Source organism: Coregonus lavaretus (genome assembly GCF_964263955.1).
Source record: "Coregonus lavaretus genome assembly, contig: HAP1_SCAFFOLD_1518, whole genome shotgun sequence".
Classification (NCBI taxonomy): Eukaryota; Metazoa; Chordata; class Actinopteri; order Salmoniformes; family Salmonidae; genus Coregonus; species Coregonus lavaretus.
In genome coordinates, this window is record NW_028162642.1 from 20,001 (window position 1) to 42,763 (window position 22,763).

Here is a 22,763-nt window from a genome sequence, read left to right on the forward strand (position 1 = left end):
ACTATATTTCAAACAAAATTTTACCTTCAGGATTGACCTCAATGTCATCCAGCCCTTTCCCCTGCAGGTAAGGCAGTCTTCCTTTTTCGATTGCTATCAACAGTTTGCTGACTTTTGCGAGCTGCAGGGTACTCTCTGGAAGCCGATAGAATTCTCTATGGACACGGATGTCATGTCCTAGAAAGGTGGCAAGTTGATCCATTTCATTTTCTTTGAGGTTTAGTAGTGTGGACAAAGTGGCGACTTGTTTCCGCAATCTTGTTGAGGTGAGTGCCTCTGGGTTCTTTGCACCACATTGTTTGAATACTTGCGAAAGCAGTCGGAGCCTCTGTAATGGGAAAGGACACCTGGCCGTGTAAACATGTACACATTTTCTTTGTGGACTTGACACTCTTTTCTGCTTATCATGAGGAGGTCCATAGCAGTGATCATGTCAGGGGTTAGAAGCACTGGAACCTTTCTTGACCTTTTACCTCGAATCTCAACTCTCTCAAAGTGCTCTGCAAGCTTCCTCTCGAAGTCAGTAAGGCCCCTCACAATGTCTGGATTCAGCTCCGTAAGATCCCTGGATGTGAAAGACTGAAGCTCCATTTTTGAAACTTCCCCTTCCCTCCTTCTGTTAAATAGTACTACCTGCATCAAAGTCACTTTAGGAAGATTTCCAAAGCTTTTGCTGTTGGGTTCTTCCTCAAGGTCCTTCATACACTTAGCACGCTCAGTAGCAAGAAACGTGTGCAGCACCGACACATCCTCTATAAAGGGTCAAACCTGTGGTTTATTCCATTTGGCTTGTTGAAGTGTACCCAATGCGGCAGCTGAAATGGACTCTGTCCACTTTTTCTGATGTAAAGTGGCAAATTGCTTTGCAGACTCTGCAACAGCAGGGCGATTTGCAGTGATGGCATTGCATTGAATAATGCCTGCAACTTTGGCTAAACTGTGTCCCAATTTCAAAGCCAATGATGGGATTTTATACGAGTTGCTTTCAACATCATAACCAGCAACATATCTTACTGCCTGTATCACATGGGGAAAGTTACAGGGCATAACAAGGACTTCGGTGCTCTTCAAAGGTGTTATAGCCCTTGTCGTTATCAATAGTCTTGCCATCACTCTAATTTTTTGGCGTATGTAGTCATTCCTTCTCTCATATGGTTTCCTGGAATTCAACAGTGACTCGCCGATACAAAGGAATTCAGTTTCACTCCTTACAACCGAGGAAACGTCATCCTGGTTCATTTCACAAGCAATCTTCCAAACAGTTTCCTTAACTGAGTCAGGTCTTGGTAAGTGCAGTTGAATCCGTTTTCGCCCAACTTGAGGCTCTCCCTCAACAGACTTCTTCGGGCAGTTTCTCACATGTCTCCATAGGGAATTTCTTGCATACAGTCCTTCGCAAAATTTGCAGTCACGGTAGTCATCAGATGGTTTTGCATTACTAGGTCTTTTACAGGCAACCATCTCTCCAGTGCCACAGCTTGCCACTTCAGTATTATGGTCAAAGTTTCATCTCTTCTTAAGAGAGCGTAACAACTCTCTTCTTTTGCGGGATCCTTTATTAAAACTGAAAGCCATTGCAACATCAGGCTTTTCACTGTGGATGGATTCGAGGTGTCTTGCCAATTTATAAATGGCCTTTTTACAATAAAGACAAAATTGCTTCTTGTTGTACTTGCTTCCTTTTGCTGTTATTGACAAAGGTGTGACATTTATGGAGCTTTTCTGGTGTGATGTGTTCTCTGATGAATTGGCACTGCAGCTTATTACTGAAGTACAAGGATTGCTGCGCATCTTTGAATAACTTAATGTTCTTGGCTTCTCTGAACTGGTGGTACTATCCCCACTGTGTGCTGTAACATTCCCTAATGGTTTGTTCTCTGACAATTTGTGGTGGAGATTATTTTCTGTGGTTTTATATTCCTTACTACAAGAACTTGTAGTACTTATAATAGAAGCATCCGAGGAATTGCCACATGAGTCTGGAAGATAGTCTGCAGCATCCGAAGATTCATCAAGGTCTGAAAAAAAAGAAAAAAAAGCATCTAATTCTGTCAATAACTTTATACATGTATTAATACCTAGGGTATCATACTCCCTACAGTACCATCACATTGTGCATAACACCTACATACTCAGAGAAAAATGTATTCTAGTAAACTGATTGAAAGACCTCTGTCTCTCAGCTATCTCTTCTCATAACGATCCTCACAACGATCATGACGGCGCCTCAGATTTTGCAGATGGCGGCTTTTTCTAAGCTGTACAAATTTCTACAATGTTTCCTCACATCAAAAATACCACAATGTGTTAACAAAGAACATGAACTATTTTATCTAATGACAAGAATGCAGCTTTCTTACCTGCTTTGCAGTAGGACACTGGAAGGGTACAATTCCACTGGACTTGCTTGCCTTGAATGAAATTATGAAGAATAAATATTTGTTTTTAATAACACAGTACCGTAACAGTAAATTAGGATATTATACATTATACTGTATGTGAAAATAATTTGGGTTAAGAAATTGACAATACTGTTTTATAGATGACCTATAAATGAAAAAATGAATATGTGGATCTGGGCTTTTTATGCAAGACTCTATAGAAATGGTTAAAACTGTACAATATCTGCTAACCAACAATATGAGGACCGTGTAACACACACACTCTACTCTGGTTGGGTCATACCATATCGGGACGTCATCTGAAACACATTTACGTCTTGAACAGCCTAATTACCAAATGAGGACTTGACGACTGAACACATCTGGAATCAAGGTTCCTGACTTTGAGTTATCCTTTTGTTGTCAAAGAAAGCTCACCACCTTAAAAGCAATGTAAATGGATCAACTGCCATATAAATTAAATCACGCAAATTGATAAGAAATATGTTAAATGGGCAAAAACATTGCCCCAAAAATACAAAAACATAGGCATTAGAGAGAATAAAGATTAATTTTATGTTTTGAGGGGCGGTAAGTTCTGTCAAATGGTTGGGCTAATTTTGTTTACGCTATGATATCGAAACAAGTTATGGGAATGTTGATTTTGTGAACATTTTACACAAAAGGTTGGTTGTAATACAGTAAAAAGCCATTTAATTCATATTTTGGAATGAACTGAGACAACAATTTAATTTAAATAGAAAAGATCTACAATAAATGTGTAATAACCTGTTGGAAGGATGAAGTGGATCTCTGTCTCACTTCTGGGTCTGCTGAAGGTTGAGCTGGGATCTTGTCACTTGGTGTCTGCAACGAAATACAACAATAACATGTCAGAAATATTGTGTTTTATAATATAGATCATATCTATTTAGTAAACTAATGATCATACTCAGTTCAGTCACAATATATTCCTACCACCTGTCTATCATAATCCCCTTTGGGGTGAGACTCATTGCTGAGGTCAAGGGCTGCATTGACCACAGATGTTAGGAAAGATAATTCATATATGGATCTGGGCTTTTTATGCAAGACTCTATAAAAATGGTTAAAACTGTACAATATCTGCTAACCAACAATATGAGGACCGTGTAACACACACACACTCTACTCTGGTTGGGTCATACCATATCGGGACGTCATCTGAAACACATTTACGTCTTGAACAGCCTTAGTACCAAATGAGGACTTGACGACTGAACACATCTATAGTCAAGGTTCCTGACTTTGAGTTATCCTTTTGTTGTCAAAGAAAGCTCACAACCTTAAAAGTAATGTAAATGGATCAACTGCCATATAAATTAAATCACGCAAATTGATAAGAAATATGTTAAATGGGCAAAAACATTGCCCCAAAAATACAAAAACATAGGCATTAGAGAGAATAAAGATTAATTTTATGTTTTGAGGGGCGGTAAGTTCTGTCAAATGGTTGGACTAATTTTGTTTACGCTATGATATCGAAACAAGTTATGGGAATGTTGATTTTGTGAACATTTTACACAAAAGGTTGGTTGTAATATAGTAAAAAGCCATGTAATTTATATATTGGAATGAACTGAGACAACAATTTAATTTAAATAGAAAAGATCTACAGTAAATGTGTAATAACCTGTTGGAAGGATGAAGTGGATCTCTGTCTCACTTCTGGGTCTGCTGAAGGTTGAGCTGGGATCTTGTCACTTGGTGTCTGCAACGAAATACAACAATAACATGTCAGAAATATTGTGTTTTATAATATAGATCATATCTATTTAGTAAACTAATGATCATACTCAGTTCAGTCACAATATATTCCTACCACCTGTCAATCATAATCGCCTTTGGGGTGAGACTCATTGCTGAGGTCAAGGGCTGCATTGACCACAAATGTTAGGAAAGATAATTCATATGTGGATCTGGGCTTTTTATGCAAGACTCTATAGAAATGGTTAAAACTGTACAATATCTGCTAACCAACAATATGAGGACCGTGTAACACACACACTCTACTCTGGTTGGGTCATACCATATCGGGACGTCATCTGAAACACATTTACGTCTTGAACAGCCTAATTACCAAATGAGGACTTGACGACTGAACACATCTGGAATCAAGGTTCCTGACTTTGAGTTATCCTTTTGTTGTCAAAGAAAGCTCACCACCTTAAAAGCAATGTAAATGGATCAACTGCCATATAAATTAAATCACGCAAATTGATAAGAAATATGTTAAATGGGCAAAAACATTGCCCCAAAAATACAAAAACATAGGCATTAGAGAGAATAAAGATTAATTTTATGTTTTGAGGGGCGGTAAGTTCTGTCAAATGGTTGGGCTAATTTTGGTTACGCTATGATATCGAAACAAGTTATGGGAATGTTGATTTTGTGAACATTTTACAAAAAAGGTTGGTTGTAATACAGTAAAAAGCCATTTAATTCATATTTTGGAATGAACTGAGACAACAATTTAATTTAAATAGAAAAGATCTACAATAAATGTGTAATAACCTGTTGGAAGGATGAAGTGGATCTCTGTCTCACTTCTGTGTCTGCTGAAGGTTGAGCTGGGATCTTGTCACTTGGTGTCTGCAACGAAATACAACAATAACATGTCAGAAATATTGTGTTTTATAATATAGATCATATCTATTTAGTAAACTAATGATCATACTCAGTTCAGTCACAATATATTCCTACCACCTGTCTATCATAATCCCCTTTGGGGTGAGACTCATTGCTGAGGTCAAGGGCTGCATTGACCACAAATGTTAGGAAAGATAATTCATATGTGGATCTGGGCTTTTTATGCAAGACTCTATATAAATGGTTAAAACTGTACAATATCTGCTAACCAACAATATGAGGACCGTGTAACACACACACTCTACTCTGGTTGGGTCATACCATATCGGGACGTCATCTGAAACACATTTACGTCTTGAACAGCCTTAGTACCAAATGAGGACTTGATGACTGAACACATCTATAGTCAAGGTTCCTGACTTTGAGTTATCCTTTTGCTGTCAAAGAAAGCTCACAACCTTAAAAGTAATGTAAATGGATCAACTGCCATATAAATTAAATCACGCAAATTGATAAGAAATATGTTAAATGGGCAAAAACATTGCCCCAAAAATACAAAAACATAGGCATTAGAGAGAATAAAGATTAATTTTATGTTTTGAGGGGCGGTAAGTTCTGTCAAATGGTTGGGCTAATTTTGTTTACGCTATGATATCGAAACAAGTTATGGGAATGTTGATTTTGTGAACATTTTACACAAAAGGTTGGTTGTAATACAGTAAAAAGCCATTTAATTCATATTTTGGAATGAACTGAGACAACAATTTAATTTAAATAGAAAAGATCTACAATAAATGTGTAATAACCTGTTGGAAGGATGAAGTGGATCTCTGTCTCACTTCTGGGTCTGCTGAAGGTTGAGCTGGGATCTTGTCACTTGGTGTCTGCAACGAAATACATCAATAACATGTCAGAAATATTGTGTTTTATAATATAGATCATATCTATTTCGTAAACTAATGATCATACTCAGTTCAGTCACAATATATTCCTACCACCTGTCTATCATAATCCCCTTTGGGGTGAGACTCATTGCTGAGGTCAAGGGCTGCATTGACCACAAATGTTAGGAAAGATAATTCATATGTGGATCTGGGCTTTTTATGCAAGACTCTATAGAAATGGTTAAAACTGTACAATATCTGCTAACCAACAATATGAGGACCGTGTAACACACACACTCTACTCTGTTGGGTCATACCATATCGGGACGTCATCTGAAACACATTTACGTCTTGAACAGCCTTAGTACCAAATGAGGACTTGACGACTGAACACATGTAGAGTCAAGGTTCCTGACTTTGAGTTATCCTTTTGTTGTCAAAGAAAGCTCACAACCTTAAAAGTAATGTAAATGGATCAACTGCCATATAAATTAAATCACGCAAATTGATAAGAAATATGTTAAATGGGCAAAAACATTGCCCCAAAAATACAAAAACATAGGCATTAGAGAGAATAAAGATTAATTTAATGTTTTGAGGGGCGGTAAGTTCTGTCAAATGGTTGGGCTAATTTTGTTTACGCTATGATATCGAAACAAGTTATTGGAATGTTGATTTTGTGAACATTTTACACAAAAGGTTGGTTGTAATATAGTAAAAAGCCATTTAATTCATATTTTGGAATGAACTGACACAACAATTTAATTTAAATAGAAAAGATCTACAATAAATGTGTAATAACCTGTTGGAAGGATGAAGTGGATCTCTGTCTCACTTCTGGGTCTGCTGAAGGTTGAGCTGGGATCTTGTCACTTGGTGTCTGCAACAAAATACAACAATAACATGTCAGAAATATTGTGTTTTATAATATAGATCATATCTATTTAGTAAACTAATGATCATATTCAGTTCAGTCACAATATATTCCTACCACCTGTCTATCATAATCGCCTTTGGGGTGAGACTCATTGCTGAGGTCAAGGGCTGCATTGACCACAGATGTTAGGAAAGATAATTCATATATGGATCTGGGCTTTTTATGCAAGAGACTATAAAAATGGTTAAAACTGTACAATATCTGCTAACCAACAATATGAGGACCGTGTAACACACACACTCTACTCTGGTTGGGTCATACCATATCGGGACGTAATCTGAAACACATTTACGTCTTGAACAGCCTAATTACCAAATGAGGACTTGACGACTGAACACATCTGGAATCAAGGTTCCTGACTTTGAGTTATCCTTTTGTTGTCAAAGAAAGCTCACCACCTTAAAAGCAATGTAAATGGATCAACTGCCATATAAATTAAATCACGCAAATTGATAAGAAATATGTTAAATGGGCAAAAACATTGCCCCAAAAATACAAAAACATAGGCATTAGAGAGAATAAAGATTAATTTTATGTTTTGAGGGGCGGTAAGTTCTGTCAAATGGTCGGGCTAATTTTGTTTATGCTATGATATCGAAAGAAGTTATGGGAATGTTGATATTGTGAACATTTTACACAAAAGGTTGGTTGTAATATAGTAAAAAGCCATGTAATTTATATATATTGGAATGAACTGAGACAACAATTTAATTTAAATAGAAAAGATCTACAATAAATGTGTAATAACCTGTTGGAAGGATGAAGTGGATCTCTGTCTCACTTCTGGGTCTGCTGAAGGTTGAGCTGGGATCTTGTCACTTGGTGTCTGCAACGAAATACAACAATAACATGTCAGAAATATTGTGTTTTATAATATAGATCATATCTATTTAGTAAACTAATGATCATACTCAGTTCAGTCACAATATATTCCTACCACCTGTCTATCATAATCGCCTTCGGGGTGAGACTCATTGCTGAGGTCAAGGGCTGCATTGACCACAGATGTTAGGAAAGATAATTCATATATGGATCTGGGCTTTTTATGCAAGACTCTATAGAAAAGGTTAAAACTGTACAATATCTGCTAACCAACAATATGAGGACCGTGTAACACACACACTCTACTCTGGTTGGGTCATACCATATCGGGACGTCATCTGAAACACATTTACGTCTTGAACAGCCTTAGTACCAAATGAGGACTTGACGACTGAACACATCTAGAGTCAAGGTTCCTGACTTTGAGTTATCCTTTTGTTGTCAAAGAAAGCTCACAACCTTAAAAGTAATGTAAATGGATCAACTGCCATATAAATTAAATCACGCAAATTGATAAGAAATATGTTAAATGGGCAAAAACATTGCCCCAAAAATACAAAAACATAGGCATTAGAGAGAATAAAGATTAATTTTATGTTTTGAGGGGTGGTTAGTTCTGTCAAATGGTCGGGCTAATTTTGTTTACGCTATGATATCGAAACAAGTTATGGGAATGTTGATTTTGTGAACAATTTACACTAAAGGTTGGTTGTAATACAGTAAAAAGCCATTTAATTCATATTTTGGAATGAACTGAGACAACAATTTAATTTAAATAGGAAAGATCTACAATAAATATGTAATAACCTGTTGGAAGGATGAAGTGGATCTCTGTCTCACTTCTGGGTTTGCTGAAGGTTGAGCTGGGATCTTGTCACTTGGTGTCTGCAACGAAATACAACAATAACATGTCAGAAATATTGTGTTTTATAATATAGATCATATCTATTTAGTAAATTAATGATCATTCTCAGTTCAGTCACAATATATTCCTACCACCTGTCAATCATAATCGCCTTTGGGTTGAGACTCATTGCTGAGGTCAAGGGCTGCATTGACCACAGATGTTAGGAAAGATAATTCATATGTGGATCTGGGCTTTTTATGCAAGACTCTATAGAAATGGTTAAAACTGTACAATATCTGCTAACCAACAATATGAGGACCGTGTAACACACACATTCTACTCTGGTTGGGTCATACCATATCGGGACGTCATCTGAAAGACATTTACGTCTTGAACAGCCTAATTACAAAATGAGGACTTGACGACTGAACACATCTAGAGTCAAGGTTCCTGACTTTGAGTTATCCTTTTGTTGTCAAAGAAAGCTCACAACCTTAAAAGTAATGTAAATGGATCAACTGCCATATGAATTAAATCACGCAAATTGATAAGAAATATGTTAAATGAGCAAAAACATTGCCCCAAAAATACAAAAACATAGGCATTAGAGAGAATAAAGATTAATTTTATGTTTTGAGGGGCGGTTAGTTCTGTCAAATGTTTGGGCTAATTTTGTTTACGCTATGATATCGAAACAAGTTATGGGAATGTTGATTTTGTGAACATTTTACACAAAAGGTTGGTTGTAATACAGTAAAAAGCCATTTAATTCATATTTTGGAATGAACTGAGACAACAATTTAATTTAAATAGAAAAGATCTACAATAAATGTGTAATAACCTGTTGGAAGGATGAAGTGGATCTCTGTCTCACTTCTGGGTCTGCTGAAGGTGGAGCTGGGATCTTGTCACTTGGTGTCTGCAACGAAATACATCAATAACATGTCAGAAATATTGTGTTTTATAATATAGATCATATCTATTTCGTAAACTAATGATCATACTCAGTTCAGTCACAATATATTCCTACCAAATATTCTGTATTATACTCTATTTAATCAGTGTATACAGTTGAAGTCGGAAGTTTACATACACTTAGGTTGGAGTCATTAAAACTCGTTTTTCAACCACTCCACAAATTTCTTGTTAACAAACTATAGTTTTGGCAAGTTGGTTAGGACATCTACTTTGTGCATGATACAAGTAATTTTTCCAACAATTGTTTACAGACAGATTTTTTCACTTATAATTCACTGTATCACAATTCCAGTGGGTCAGATGTTTACATACACTAAGTTGACTGTGCCTTTAAACAGCTTGGAAAATTCCAGAAAATGATGTCATGGCTTTAGAAGCTTCTGATAGGTTAATTGACATCATTTGAGTCAATTGGAGGTGTACCTGTGGATTTATTTCAAGGCCTACCTTCAAACTCAGTGCCTCTTTGCTTGACATCATGGGAAAATCAAAAGAAATCAGCCAAGACCTCAGAAAAAAAATTGTAGACCTCCACAAGTCTGGTTCATCCTTGGGAGCAATTTCCAAACGCCTGAAGGTACCACGTTCATCTGTACAAACAATAGTACGCAAGTATAAACACCATGGGACCACGAAGCCGTCATACCGCTCAGGAAGGAGACGCGTTCTGTCTCCTAGAGATGCATGTACTTTGGTGCGAAAGGTGCAAATCAATCCCAGAACAACAGCAAAGGACCTTGTGATGATGCTGGAGGAAACAGGTACAAAAGTATCTATATCCACAGTAAAACAAGTCCTATATCGACATAACCTGAAAGGCCGCTCAGCAAGGAAGAAGCCACTGCTTCAAAACCGCCATAAAAAAGCCAGACTGTGGTTTGCAACTGCACATGGGGACAAAAATCGTACTTTTTGGAGAAATGTCCTCTGGTCTGATGAAACAAAAATAGAACTGTTTGGCCTTAATGACCATCAATATGTTTGGAGGAAAAAGAGGGTAGGCTTGCAAGCCGAAGGACACCATCCCAACCGTGAAGCACGGGGGTGGCAGCATCATGCTGTGGGGGTGTTTTGCTGCAGGAGGGACTGGTGCGCTTAAAAAAATAGATGGCATCATGAGGAAGGAAAATTATGTGGATATATTGAAGCAACATCTCAAGACATCAGTCAGGAAGTTAAAGCTTGGTCGCAAATGGGTCTTCCAAATGGACAATGACCCCAAGCATACTTCCAAAGTTGTGGCAAAATGGCTTAAGGACAACAAAGTTAAGGTTTTGGAGTGGCCATCAAAAAGCCCTGACCTCAATCCTATAGAAAATGTGTGGGCAGAACTGAAAAAGCGTGTGCGAGCAAGGAGGCCTACAAACCTGACTCAGTTACACCAGCTCTGTCAGGAGGAATCGGCCAAAATTCACCCAACTTATTGTTGGAAGCTTGTGGAAGGCTACCCGAAACGTTTGACCCAAGTTAAACAATTTAAAGGCAATGCTACCAAATACTAATTGAGTGTATGTAAACTTCTGACCCACTGGGAATGTGATGAAAGAAATAAAAGCTGAAATAAATAATTCTCTCTACTATTATTCTGACATTTCACATTCTTAAAATAAAGTGGTGATCCTAACTGACCTAAAACAGGGAATTTTTACTTGGATTAAATGTCAGGAATTGTGAAAAACTGAGTTTAAATGTATTTGGCTAAGGTGTATGTAAACTTCCGACTTCAACTGTATATATATATATATAAAGCGGTGACAACATACATGTAAGAAGGGACATGTATTTATATATTTTATAATTCTTTGACAGATCCTATACATTATAATATATCAAAGCAGATTTACTTACCAGAGCACGCCATGGCCACTGAGATTATACATAATCATAGGTTATTTCACTCTCTGCTTGGATGTTTTCAATAGCAAACAAGCAAAGATGAGGTTTACATTGGACTATCATCTTTTTCATTTTGCAATTTGGGGACCTGTGGGCATCATTTACCAGCCTCCCCAGTGAACCATCTTCGCAGGATGCATCTATGCTAAAATTGAAGAGGGAAACAGATTTACGTTTTCTCCACAAAACATATAAACATATAGAGATTAACTGATGTCTTATAGGGTTTTACTTACCACCATGAGCCATTGTTCCATTCAAAATCAAACAAGAAAGCATTTTGCTTTTCCGTATACTTCCCCTGCCTCTTGTCCCATTCATATTGCGATATAAACTCCCCACGGTACTCGAGGACAAAGGATCCCTTTTCAATTGGTGCTGAGGCAAATACACCACGTCCTGATGTAACAAAGTTAAGAACTTAGTATCAAGTAATACAGTTCAAATTAGGTTAATGAATTGCAGTTGATCAGACCCATTTAGCCTGCTTATCAATGTGTATGATTTAATATTTAGGGGAAAGATCCATTGCAGGGGTGCAAACTGGTAAGGACCCAAAAAGGTGACATCATTCAAAATAAATTTGGTCTGAAAACTATGAAATCACGAGGAGACGTATTTTATGTTGGATTTAATGACAGATCTACAGCTAAAAACGGAAACGCTGAAACAATGGCGTTAAAGCGGGGCAAAAAGAGATGTGATCCCCGGTCAGGTTCCAGCAGTTATCACCACTAGACCTGCAGTGACTTGCACCGCTGAGTCTGCCTTTGACTCCTCGCTTTAGACCGCTTTATTGCAGACTTTGTATTTAAGGACATCAGCGTACACAAAAAATCCCAAATCACAACAGGCAGGGATTACGCACACACCCACTCATGTTGTGAACACTCTGTCGGTAGGCCTACTCGGCGGTGCATTTTCGCTGTTCTGTTAACTTGAATGGTGCCGTATTTGTTCTACGCGCTGATACGCATCATTCACATATATTGTAAATTTTTATCACCCAAATGCTTCTACATTCCGTTTATCGTTGGGGTTGTTATGATCAAATGTTAAAAACATTTTTGAATTTAAATCACATTACCGGCTTTCACACATAGCGCGAACGGTCTGCCGACTGGCCAAGGAAATTACCACCAATATCACACATTCTAATAGAAGTTGGGAGGTGTAGTTCATAAATCTTGAATCTTTTTCCCCATCCCCCAACTGCTTGCAAAAGAATCACAACATAACTTCTGAAATTGGATGTTAAAGCCGTATGTGTCTAATGCAGCGGTACGCAGTGATTTTTTCACTTGTGTAAGACTTGAATGTGTTTCAAATGACATCCCAATATGGTATGACCCAATAAGTGTAGCGTGTGTGTATAACATACCTTTATAGTCATTGATCCATTTGACTTTATACAAGGCTTGTCACTTCCAGAAATAATAAAATGAATAGCCTCAGCCTCAGGACTAAGTCTGGCTCTTCGTTTTGTCATGCTCTTCAATTGCCCATGTGCTCCTCAACTAGAAAACATCTACATTGGATGACAAAAAGTCAGCGAGACAAATACAGAAAAGACTAATACTTGATTTGAATCGAATAAGGATATATCAAATGGTATTAGTCTGCCTTTAGTCATATCGTGTCATGTTCTTACTAATGCAGTATCCGGTTAGCTTATTAGGCTAACCGATCAGTGCAAACCTTATGCAACTGCAATCACAATAACAATCTTTTCACAGTAAGCACAGTAAGCAATCTTAACACCTTCAAAGATAAATACTGTTATAAAAGTATAGTACTGTAAACTCTACAAATAACATTATCTGAACTGAACAACCAATATCATCACTTTGGCTTTAAATGGAAAAACATGATAGTGCTATGTAACATTTGTGGTCAAGAACACTTAAATGTAAGAACAGCTTAGATAATAACTATCTCTTTAGTTGTAAATGAAGAAAAATAAATGTATTACCTTCATTTCTCTTGCACTTCTTCCAGTTCTGAATTTTCCATGTGGCAAAAGTCCTTTTCATTCCTTTCAGCTAATTTGCTAACATTAGCTTATCTGGCTAATTGATGCTAAATTACGTTTTTATTTGAGGGATTTAGGAGGATTTTATGATAATAAATAAATAATATGCCATTTAGCAGACGCTTTTATCCAAAGCTTAGTTATAGTTGACTATGATGACATGTATTATGTGTATTCAAGTAAATCTATCTTGAATAGTTGGAAAGTGTGCTCAAACAAAATCAGGAAATGTCATGTAACTAAAGTGTGTCACGTGACTAAAGTGTGTCACGTGACTAAAGTGTGTTTAAAGTGTGTTAATGTTCCAAAACTGACCACTAGGTGGCGTATTCACAGGTGAGCAAAAAGCGTAAACACACACACACACTTCAAATCATGAGATTGTGACATTTAAAGACTTTTCAGATTTTTGGTTTAGGGGCATTCTATGGTCGTCTAGAACACTGTAGTGAGCTCGGAAAAATGAGGACTCCAAAAATGTCCTCATATTTCCGAGCGTCCTGACATTGAAGGTGAGTTGTCATAAAATTGTCTTCATATGTCACCAAAACGAGTACACACACACACACACACACACACACACACACACACACACACACACACACACACACACACACACACAGACACACACACACACACACACACACACACACACACACACTCTCTCACACACACACACACACACTCTCACACACACACACACTCACACACACACACACACACACACACACACACACACACACACTCACACTCATACACACACACACACACACACACACACACACACACACACACACACACACACACACACACACAATGTCCTCATAAAGCCAAATGCAGCAGTATTTTGTCCATGTTAACCATGTATACAACACACACAGACACACCCTACTCATAGATAACTCTGTCTACTACCTGCCTGTCAAAGAGGATGTTGACGTTGGCACTTGGCACATCCAATGATTGTTTTTTTTATTTTGTTTTAAATTTCATTTGTGGCAACTGACATGTTCAATTCCATTCACACGCAGCAATTTTTCTCCAAGTCAATTTTCCTCGAACAGCTGCTCAAAACGTCTTCTGATATTCGTTCTGACGTTACTGAAGTATTTTACGGCGAAATCTCCATAACGATCTGCCAGCAGAGCTTGGTGTGCTTCAGTCTATTATTGTGAAATGTCTTGCTATGAGAATAATAATAATAATAATAATAATAATAATAATAATAATAAGACCTATGAGAAGACCTTGTTCATACCATACTGGAATATAAATGCTTCAGTCTCACGCTCAGAGCCTTGAATGTGATCGACGTCGTATTTGCTTAAGAATGATAACATTACTTAGGAGTAGTGTGATAGTGTTTGAGATGATTCTTCTTCAAGATAGAGAAGAACATACCTTTCAGTGAAGTGTTGTATTGTCATACCTGAACCTACAGATGCGGTGAAATATATTGTCACCCTTGCATTTACAATGGAGTGCAATGGAGCGGAATGTTCTGAATGTTCCGTTTTTGTCTTTTCAAAACTGGTTTCTTTTCAGACCTGCAACATACAACAGGTGAGAGAACTTACACAGTGAATGGGAATCATTGTCTCCGACCAAGTAAATTCGAATTTTGAATATTTTTTTATGTACAAGAAATCTCAATTTCAGTTGTCAATGTTTTTTCTTGGTCCAGTTGTAAATCGAACAAATACATGTGTATACAGTAAAAGTGTTTTCAACTTCAACATATCATGCAAGGGTGCCGATATATTTCACCGCATCTGTATAGCGAACACTGGCTACCTTTAACACACAGTGCAGTAATCTCTTGTGGCAGAGAGTTAACATAAATCTAGTTGAGTAGCTGACTAGTGCACAGAGATGTGGTTCTTCAGATTTCAGAGAATGACTTAAATTGAATATCTTTGTTTTTAAAGCTGCAATATGTCACTTTTTGGGGCGACCCGACCAAATTCCCATAGAAATATGAGTTATAGATCTGTCATTCTCATTGAAAGCAAGTGTAAGAAGCAGTAGATCTGTTCTTTGTGCGCTATTTCTATGTTTCCCGTTCTTATGCGTCTTTAACTGTCGGTTTTGTACACCAGCCTCAAACAGCTGAATATACAATATTTTTGGTTACTGAAAATATATTTCACAGCGGTATAGATGGTACAATGATTCTTTTGACTATACGTCGCTTGTTTTGTCACATAAACTGACAATAGGCGAACTACTAGAATTTTAGCAACCAGGAAATGGCGGAGCGATTTGTGCACATTGCACATTTTTAACCGGTTTACTTCCCTTCCAGAGAGAGAAGGTGGGCACCAAAAGACGGCCCAGCTCTCTAAACGACCTTGACCAGAGTCAGGAGGAGAGAGAGATCGAGTTCCTCAGACTACAGGTTCTGGAACAGCAGAATATTATTGATGACCTGTCAAAGGTATTACCGTTTCTATGGCAACAGCTCCCTCCGTGGGTTTGCTCTGTCATTCTCTCTCTCTCGCCCTCTTCCTTTATTTCTTTGTTTGTTTCTCTCTCTCTCTCTCTCTCTCTCTCTCCATCCCTCTCTCTCTCTTTCTCTCCTTTTTTCTCTCGCAGTCACCTTCACAGGTAGGCTACACACACTGATGATGTTAATCACATGGAAGGGATTTGTAGTCATGAAACACAGGAAGACATTGATGATGTAAATCAAATGGACAGGATTTGTAGTCATGAAACACAGGAAGACATTGATGATGTAAATCAAATGGACAGGATTTGTAGTCATAAAACACAGGAAGACATTGATGATGTTAATCACATGAACAGGATTTGTAGTCATGAAACACAGGATGAGACATTGCAACATTATACAGTTTACAGATTCTGTACATTCAATTAAATCCTGAGTTATGTTTTCTAGGCACTGGAGACTGCTGGATACGTGAAGAGTGTGATTGTAAGTTGTCAGATAATTCCATCAAGTATTATGATAGGAATGTACCATGAGGGATAGTTCAATGGAAACAACGACTAATGTAATCTTAGTTTGGTGCAACCCCTCCCCAGACTCTGATATGGAAATGTCCTTGTGTGTCTTAGTCTCTCACTTTCCCTATAAAGTGCACCTCTTTCCCTATATAGTGCACCTCTTTCCCTATAAAGTGCACCTCTTTCCCTATAAAGTGCACCTCTTTCCCTATAAAGTGCACCTATTTCCCTATAAAGTGCACCTCTTTCCCTATAAAGTGCACCTCTTTCCCTATAAAGTGCACCTCTTTCCCTATATAGTGCACCTCTTTCCCTATAAAGTGCACCTCTTTCCCTATAAAGTGCACCTCTTTCCCTATAAAGTGCACCTCTTTCCCTATATAGTGCACCTCTTTCCCTATAAAGTGCACCTCTTTCCCTATAAAGTGCACCTCTTTCCCTATATAGTGCACCTCTTTCCCTATAAAGTGCACCTCTTTCCCTATAAAGTGCACCTCTTTCCCTATAAAGTGCACCTCTTTCCCTATATAGTGCACCTCTTTCCCTATAAAGTGCACCTCTTTCCCTATATAGTGCACCTCTTTCCCTATAAAGTGCACCTCTTTCCCTATAAAGTGCACCTCTTTCCCTATAAAGTGCACCTCTTTCCCTATAAAGTGCACCTCTTTCCCTATAAAGTGCACCTCTTTCCCTATAAAGTGCACCTCTTTCCCTATATAGTGCACCTCTTTCCCTATATAGTGCACCTCTTTCCCTATAAAGTGCACCTCTTTCCCTATAAAGTGCACCTCTTTCCCTATATAGTGCACCTCTTTCCCTATAAAGTGCACCTCTTTCCCTATAAAGTGCACCTCTTTCCCTATATAGTGCACCTCTTACCCTATAAAGTGCACCTCTTTCCCTATAAAGTGCACCTCTTTCCCTATATAGTGCACCTCTTTCCCTATATAGTGCACTACTTACAGAGACATATGGTGGGCCCTGGTCAAAAGTAGTGCACTACATAAGGAATAGGGGTGCCATTTGGAATGTATCCTCAGTCTCTAAGCCTCAAAGGAGGAATAAGATATGCATCGTTAGTGTCTCTGAGGATAGCACTGTTTAATATTTAGATATGTCTCTGAGGATAGCACTGTTTAATATTTAGATATGTCTCTGAGGATAGCTCTGTTTAATATTTAGATATGTCTCTGAGGATAGCACTGTTTAATATTTAGATATGTCTCTGAGGATAGCTCTGTTTAATATTTAGATATGTCTCTGAGGATAGCACTGTTTAATATTTAGATATGTCTCTGAGGATAGCTCTGTTTAATATTTAGATATGTCTCTGAGGATAGCTCTGTTTAATATTTACAGTGAGGGAAAAAAGTATTTGATCCCCTGCTGATTTTGTACGTTTGCCCACTGACAAAGAAATGATCAGTCTATAATTTTAATGGTAGGTTTATTTGAACAGTGAGAGACATAATAACAACAAAGAAATCCAGAAAAACGCCTGTCAAAAATGTTATAAATTGATTTGCATTTTAATGAGGAAAATAAGTATTTGACCCCCTCTCAATCAGAAAGATTTCTGGCTCCCAGGTGTCTTTTATACAGGTAACGAGCTGAGATTAGGAGCACACTCTTAAAGGGAGTACTCCTAATCTCAGCTTGTTACCTGTATAAAAGACACCTGTCCACAGAAGCAATACATCAATCAGATTCCAAACTCTCCACCATGGCCAAGACCAAAGAGCTCTCCAAGGATGTCAGGGACAAGATTGTAGACCTACACAAGGCTGGAATGGGCTACAAGACCATCGCCAAGCAGCTTGGTGAGAAGGTGACAACAGTTGGTGCGATTATTCGCAAATGGAAGAAACACAAAAGAACTGTCAATCTCCCTCGGCCTGGGGCTCCATACAAGATCTCACCTCGTGGATTTGCAACGATCATGAGAACGGTGAGGAATCATCCCAGAACTAAACGGGAGGATCTTGTCAATAATCTCAAGGCAGCTGGGACCATAGTCACCAAGAAAACAATTTGTAACACACTACGCCGTGAAGGACTGAAATCCTGCAGCGCCCGCAAGGTCCCCCTGCTCAAGAAAGCACATATACAGGCCCATCTGTAGTTTGCCAATGAATGATTCAGAGGAGAACTGGGTGAAAGTGTTGTGGTCAGATGAGACCAAAATCGAGCTCTTTGGCATCAACTCAACTCGCCATGTTTGGAAGAGGAGGAATGCTGCCTATGACCCCAAGAACACCATCTCCACCGTCAAAACATTATGCTTTGGGGGTGTTTTTCTGTTAAGGGGACAGGACAACTTCACCGCATCAAAGGGACGATGGACGGGGCCATGTACCATCAAATCTTGGGTGAGAACCTCCTTCCCTCAGCCATGGCATTGAAAATGGGTCGTGGATGGGTATTCCAGCATGACAATGACCCAAAACACACGGCCAAGGCAACAAAGGAGTGGCTCAAGAAGAAGCACATTAAGGTCCTGGAATGGCCTAGCCAGTCTCCAGACCTTAATCCCATAGAAAATCTGTTGAGGGAGCTGAAGGTTCGAGTTGCCAAACGTCAGCTTCGAAACCTTAATGACTTGGAAAAGATCTGCAAAGAGGAGTGGAACAAAATCCCTCCTGAGATGTGTGCAAACCTGGTGGCCAACTACAAGAAACGTCTGACCTCTGTGATTGCCAACAAGGGTTTTGCCACCAAGTACTAAGTCATGTTTTGCAGAGGGGTCAAATACTTATTTCCCTCATTAAAATGCAAATCAATTTATAACATTTTTGACATGCGTTTTTCTGGATTTCTTTGTTGTTATTCTGTCTCTCACTGTTCAAATAAACCTACCATTAAAATTATACACTGATCATGTCTTTGTCAGTGGGCAAACGCACAAAATCAGCAGGGGATCAAATACTTTTTTTCCCTCACTGTAGATATGTCTCTGAGGATAGCTCTGTTTAATATTTAGCTATGTCTCTGAGGATAGCTCTGTTTAATATCTAGCTATGTCTATGTCTGTACACAGCATGCAGTAGTTAATTCTTTAGAGTCTAAGACGTTGGGGGAGACGGGTCATACTATAGATCATTTAGATATTTGATTTGGAAATGTAGGACCAATTTAGGTATAAACAAATCTATATAACAAATATTTGATAAAATATTGACTTTGACCTTTACTACTAAAGTCCATAGAAACGTATTGAATAATACATTAATAAATGGCAAAAAGGACAGTCAGAAAATGAATAATAAGAAATAAGGTTTTGAAGTGTCTGCCCTAAATCTAGGAGAATTTTTGATTTTTTATATTTAACCCCTTCTTTTGGGTAGGCACAAAACTACATTCATACTTCCATTCATTTTTTTTCAACCGGTACCGGTTACCTTCAGACGAGTCCTGTGACACTTGTGGGGGTCGTAGAGCAGAACGGAGATCACCATCGTGTTTGTGAGAGTCTCCCTTTTCCAATGATGTTTTCTTCTGGGACTACTGAAGGAGATGTTTTGGATGAGTAACAGTCTTGAGAAACAGTCTCTCTATTGTTGCTGTTCTTCTACAACGATTCAGCACAACCCTTGAGATAGGCAGACACTGAAACGTGCTGTCTTTAAAAAAAATAGACGAACTAAGCAGAAAGAAACATTCTTGTTTATCTGTGAGTTTTCCTTCTTTTTTTAAAAATGGAATTATTGTGTTTTCTTTAATGATGTGTCCTTAAGATGAAACCGATGGAGATGGTCGACATCTTACGTGCTCCAACCCGACTTTGCTATTTTGTGACTTTCTTCATGTTTATCCTATCCTTTTTTTTGTACAGAAATCTCACACCATTATCACCTATAACCGCTAAATACTTTAGAGCTACGAATCGACAGCTACTAACCTTGACTTCGACCTTGATTTCGGACTGGTACTCCCTGTATACAGCCTCAATATTATTATTATTATTATTATTATTATTATTTATTGTGTTACTATTATTTTATTTGTTTTTGTTACTTTTCTTACTTTTTAACTCTGCATTTTTTGTTGTCATAAGTAAAGATTTCACGTTAAAGTCTACACCTGTTATATTCGGCACGTGACAAATACCATTTTTTTTTTTTTTTTTTTTTTATGGAATGATGTTCTAGGAAAGAGATATGCTGCTGAGGTACAGACGGCAGGGTACAGGAGGGAGGAAGAAGGTCATTAAGCCGTGTAAACCGGCGGTAGAGACGTTCTTTGGTTACGACGACGAAGAGGCTTCTATAGACTCAGACGGATCCTCCATCTCCTTCCACACAGACAGGACACCATGCACACCAGACGATGACCCGGAGGAGGTAAGACATGGGCACAGACTTTCTGGGGAAAGTCAGAAAGACAGTTTTGCTTGTCATGTTTAAGGGGAGTCTGACAGAGAGTGATCAAGAGAGAGGGAAGAGAGAGAAACAGAGAAAGATCAAGACAGAGAGAAAGAGAGAGGAGGGGGATATATATATATGTTTTGTCCTTTGATTGCTCCCTAATGAAAGCTTGATGTTATAGAATTATAAATGAATTTGAAAGTGTGTTTCCATTCTTGATATACAGCAGTAAATTACAGAAGTGTAAATATGCAATGCAACGTTTACTGAAAATCAGACGGTTTCATATGTAATATGTTATTTCTGATGTTGTGTTATAATGACCATGGGGTTTGACTGTTGTTTTTGTCTGTCTGTCTGTGTCTGTCTGTCTGTCTGTCTGTCTGTCTGTCTGTCTGTGTCTGCCCGCTCGTCTGTGTCTGTCTGCCTCCATGCCCGTCTGTCTGCCTGTCTGTGTCTGTCTACCTGCATGTCTGCCCGTCTGCCCGTCTGTCCGTCTGCCCGCCCGCCTGCCTGCCTGCCTGCAGGGTATGATCAGGGAGGAGACAGAGATGAGGTTTCATCAGTTGACCATGGAGTACCAGGCTCTTCAGAGAGCATATGCACTTCTACAGGAGCAGGTCGGGGGCACGTTTGATGCAGAGAAGGAAGTCAAGGTAAGAGGTGCTCTTTTATGATGCCATTATCAAAACATGTATTTCATTCACTGGGCAGGAATGTATTTTAGACCACTAGTCCACAAGAAATATTGGGCTAAAGTCATATTCACTTGCCCTTCATAAGTAGGACTCCTCCAAGGCCTGATTCAGTTGAGACATTTGCATAAATCATTAATTGACGTAAGTGAGAGAATATGTGAGTTAAGCATGCAGGTCTCAAACCAGAATGCTGCCCTAGAGACTGAACCAGGTGGAGCCAGAATGCTGCCCTAGAGACTGAACCAGGTAGAGACAGAATGCTGCCCTAGAGACTGAACCAGGTAGAGACTGAATGCTGCCCTAGAGACTGAACCAGGTAGAGACAGAATGCTGTCATAGAGACTGAACCATGTAGAGACAGAATGCTGCCCTAGAGACTGAACCAGGTAGAGACAGAATGCTGCCATAGAGACTGAACCAGGTAGAGTCAAAATGCTGCCATAGAGACTGAACCAGGTAGAGTCAGAATGCTGCCCTAGAGACTGAACCAGGTAGAGACTGAACCAGGTAGAGACAGAATGCTGCCATAGAGACTGAACCAGGTAGAGACAGAATGCTGCCCTAGAGACTGAACCAGGTAGAGACTGAACCAGGTAGAGACAGAATGCTGCCCTAGAGATTGAACCAGGTAGAGTCAGAATGCTGCCATAGAGACTGAACCAGGTAGAGTCAGAATGCTGCCCTAGAGACTGAACCAGGTAGAGACTGAACCAGGTAGAGACAGAATGCTGCCATAGAGACTGAACCAGGTAGAGTCAGAATGCTGCCATAGAGACTGAACCAGTTAGAGTCAGAATGCTGCCATAGAGACTGAACCAGGTAGAGTCAGAATGCTGCCATAGAGACTGAACCAGGTAGAGACAGAATGCTGCCCTAGAGACTGAACCGGGTAGAGACAGAATGCTGCCATAGAGACTGAACCAGGTAGGGAAACATATTCTACTATCATTTATTATCATTGTATATAACCAGTGAATGTTGTTCTCTTCACTCCACAGACAAGAGAACAGTTGCAAGCAGAGCTTATTCTCTACCAAACCAGAATACAGGACCTAGAGTGTGTTCTGTCCCAACAAGGACAGGTGACTGGATTACACACACATACAGCCACACGCACACACACACACACACACGCACGTATTCACGCACACAAACACACACAGACACACACACTGTTCTTTGCCACTGATTAGCTGATTCCTTGTGTGTTTGAAGGATATGAAGTGGATCGAAGAGAAACAGGCCCTGTTTCAAAGAAATCAAGAACTTATAGAAAAGGTATGAACTATTATCCATCATATTTACTCAAAGTGATGTGTCACGTGT

General features: G+C 38.8%; 2 long non-coding RNA genes and 1 pseudogene across 4 annotated transcripts in view; 1 reads left to right on the top strand and 2 right to left on the bottom strand.

Moving 5' to 3' along the window:
• LOC311119074 overlaps positions 1 to 1,076 on the bottom strand; it is a 2,116-nt gene extending 1,040 nt beyond the window's left edge. For both annotated transcript variants that reach the window (XR_014611901.1, XR_014611902.1), the window contains exon 1: positions 25 to 1,076. This is a non-coding gene — a long non-coding RNA (uncharacterized lncRNA). The remainder of the gene's footprint in view (positions 1 to 24) is intronic.
• Positions 1 to 22,763, top strand: part of LOC311119076 (janus kinase and microtubule-interacting protein 3-like) — a 49,960-nt pseudogene that overhangs the window by 19,931 nt on the left and 7,266 nt on the right. The window contains exons 5-10 of the transcript in view: positions 15,711 to 15,842; positions 16,308 to 16,343; positions 20,524 to 20,715; positions 21,267 to 21,395; positions 22,436 to 22,519; positions 22,653 to 22,715. The product of the transcript in view is annotated as a janus kinase and microtubule-interacting protein 3-like (transcript). The remainder of the gene's footprint in view (positions 1 to 15,710; positions 15,843 to 16,307; positions 16,344 to 20,523; positions 20,716 to 21,266; positions 21,396 to 22,435; positions 22,520 to 22,652; positions 22,716 to 22,763) is intronic.
• LOC311119075 lies at positions 7,607 to 9,403 on the bottom strand. Its single transcript, XR_014611903.1, has 3 exons — positions 9,341 to 9,403; positions 8,460 to 8,537; positions 7,607 to 7,656 (listed from the first exon to the last, which is right to left on the bottom strand). It is a non-coding gene; the product is annotated as an uncharacterized lncRNA (long non-coding RNA).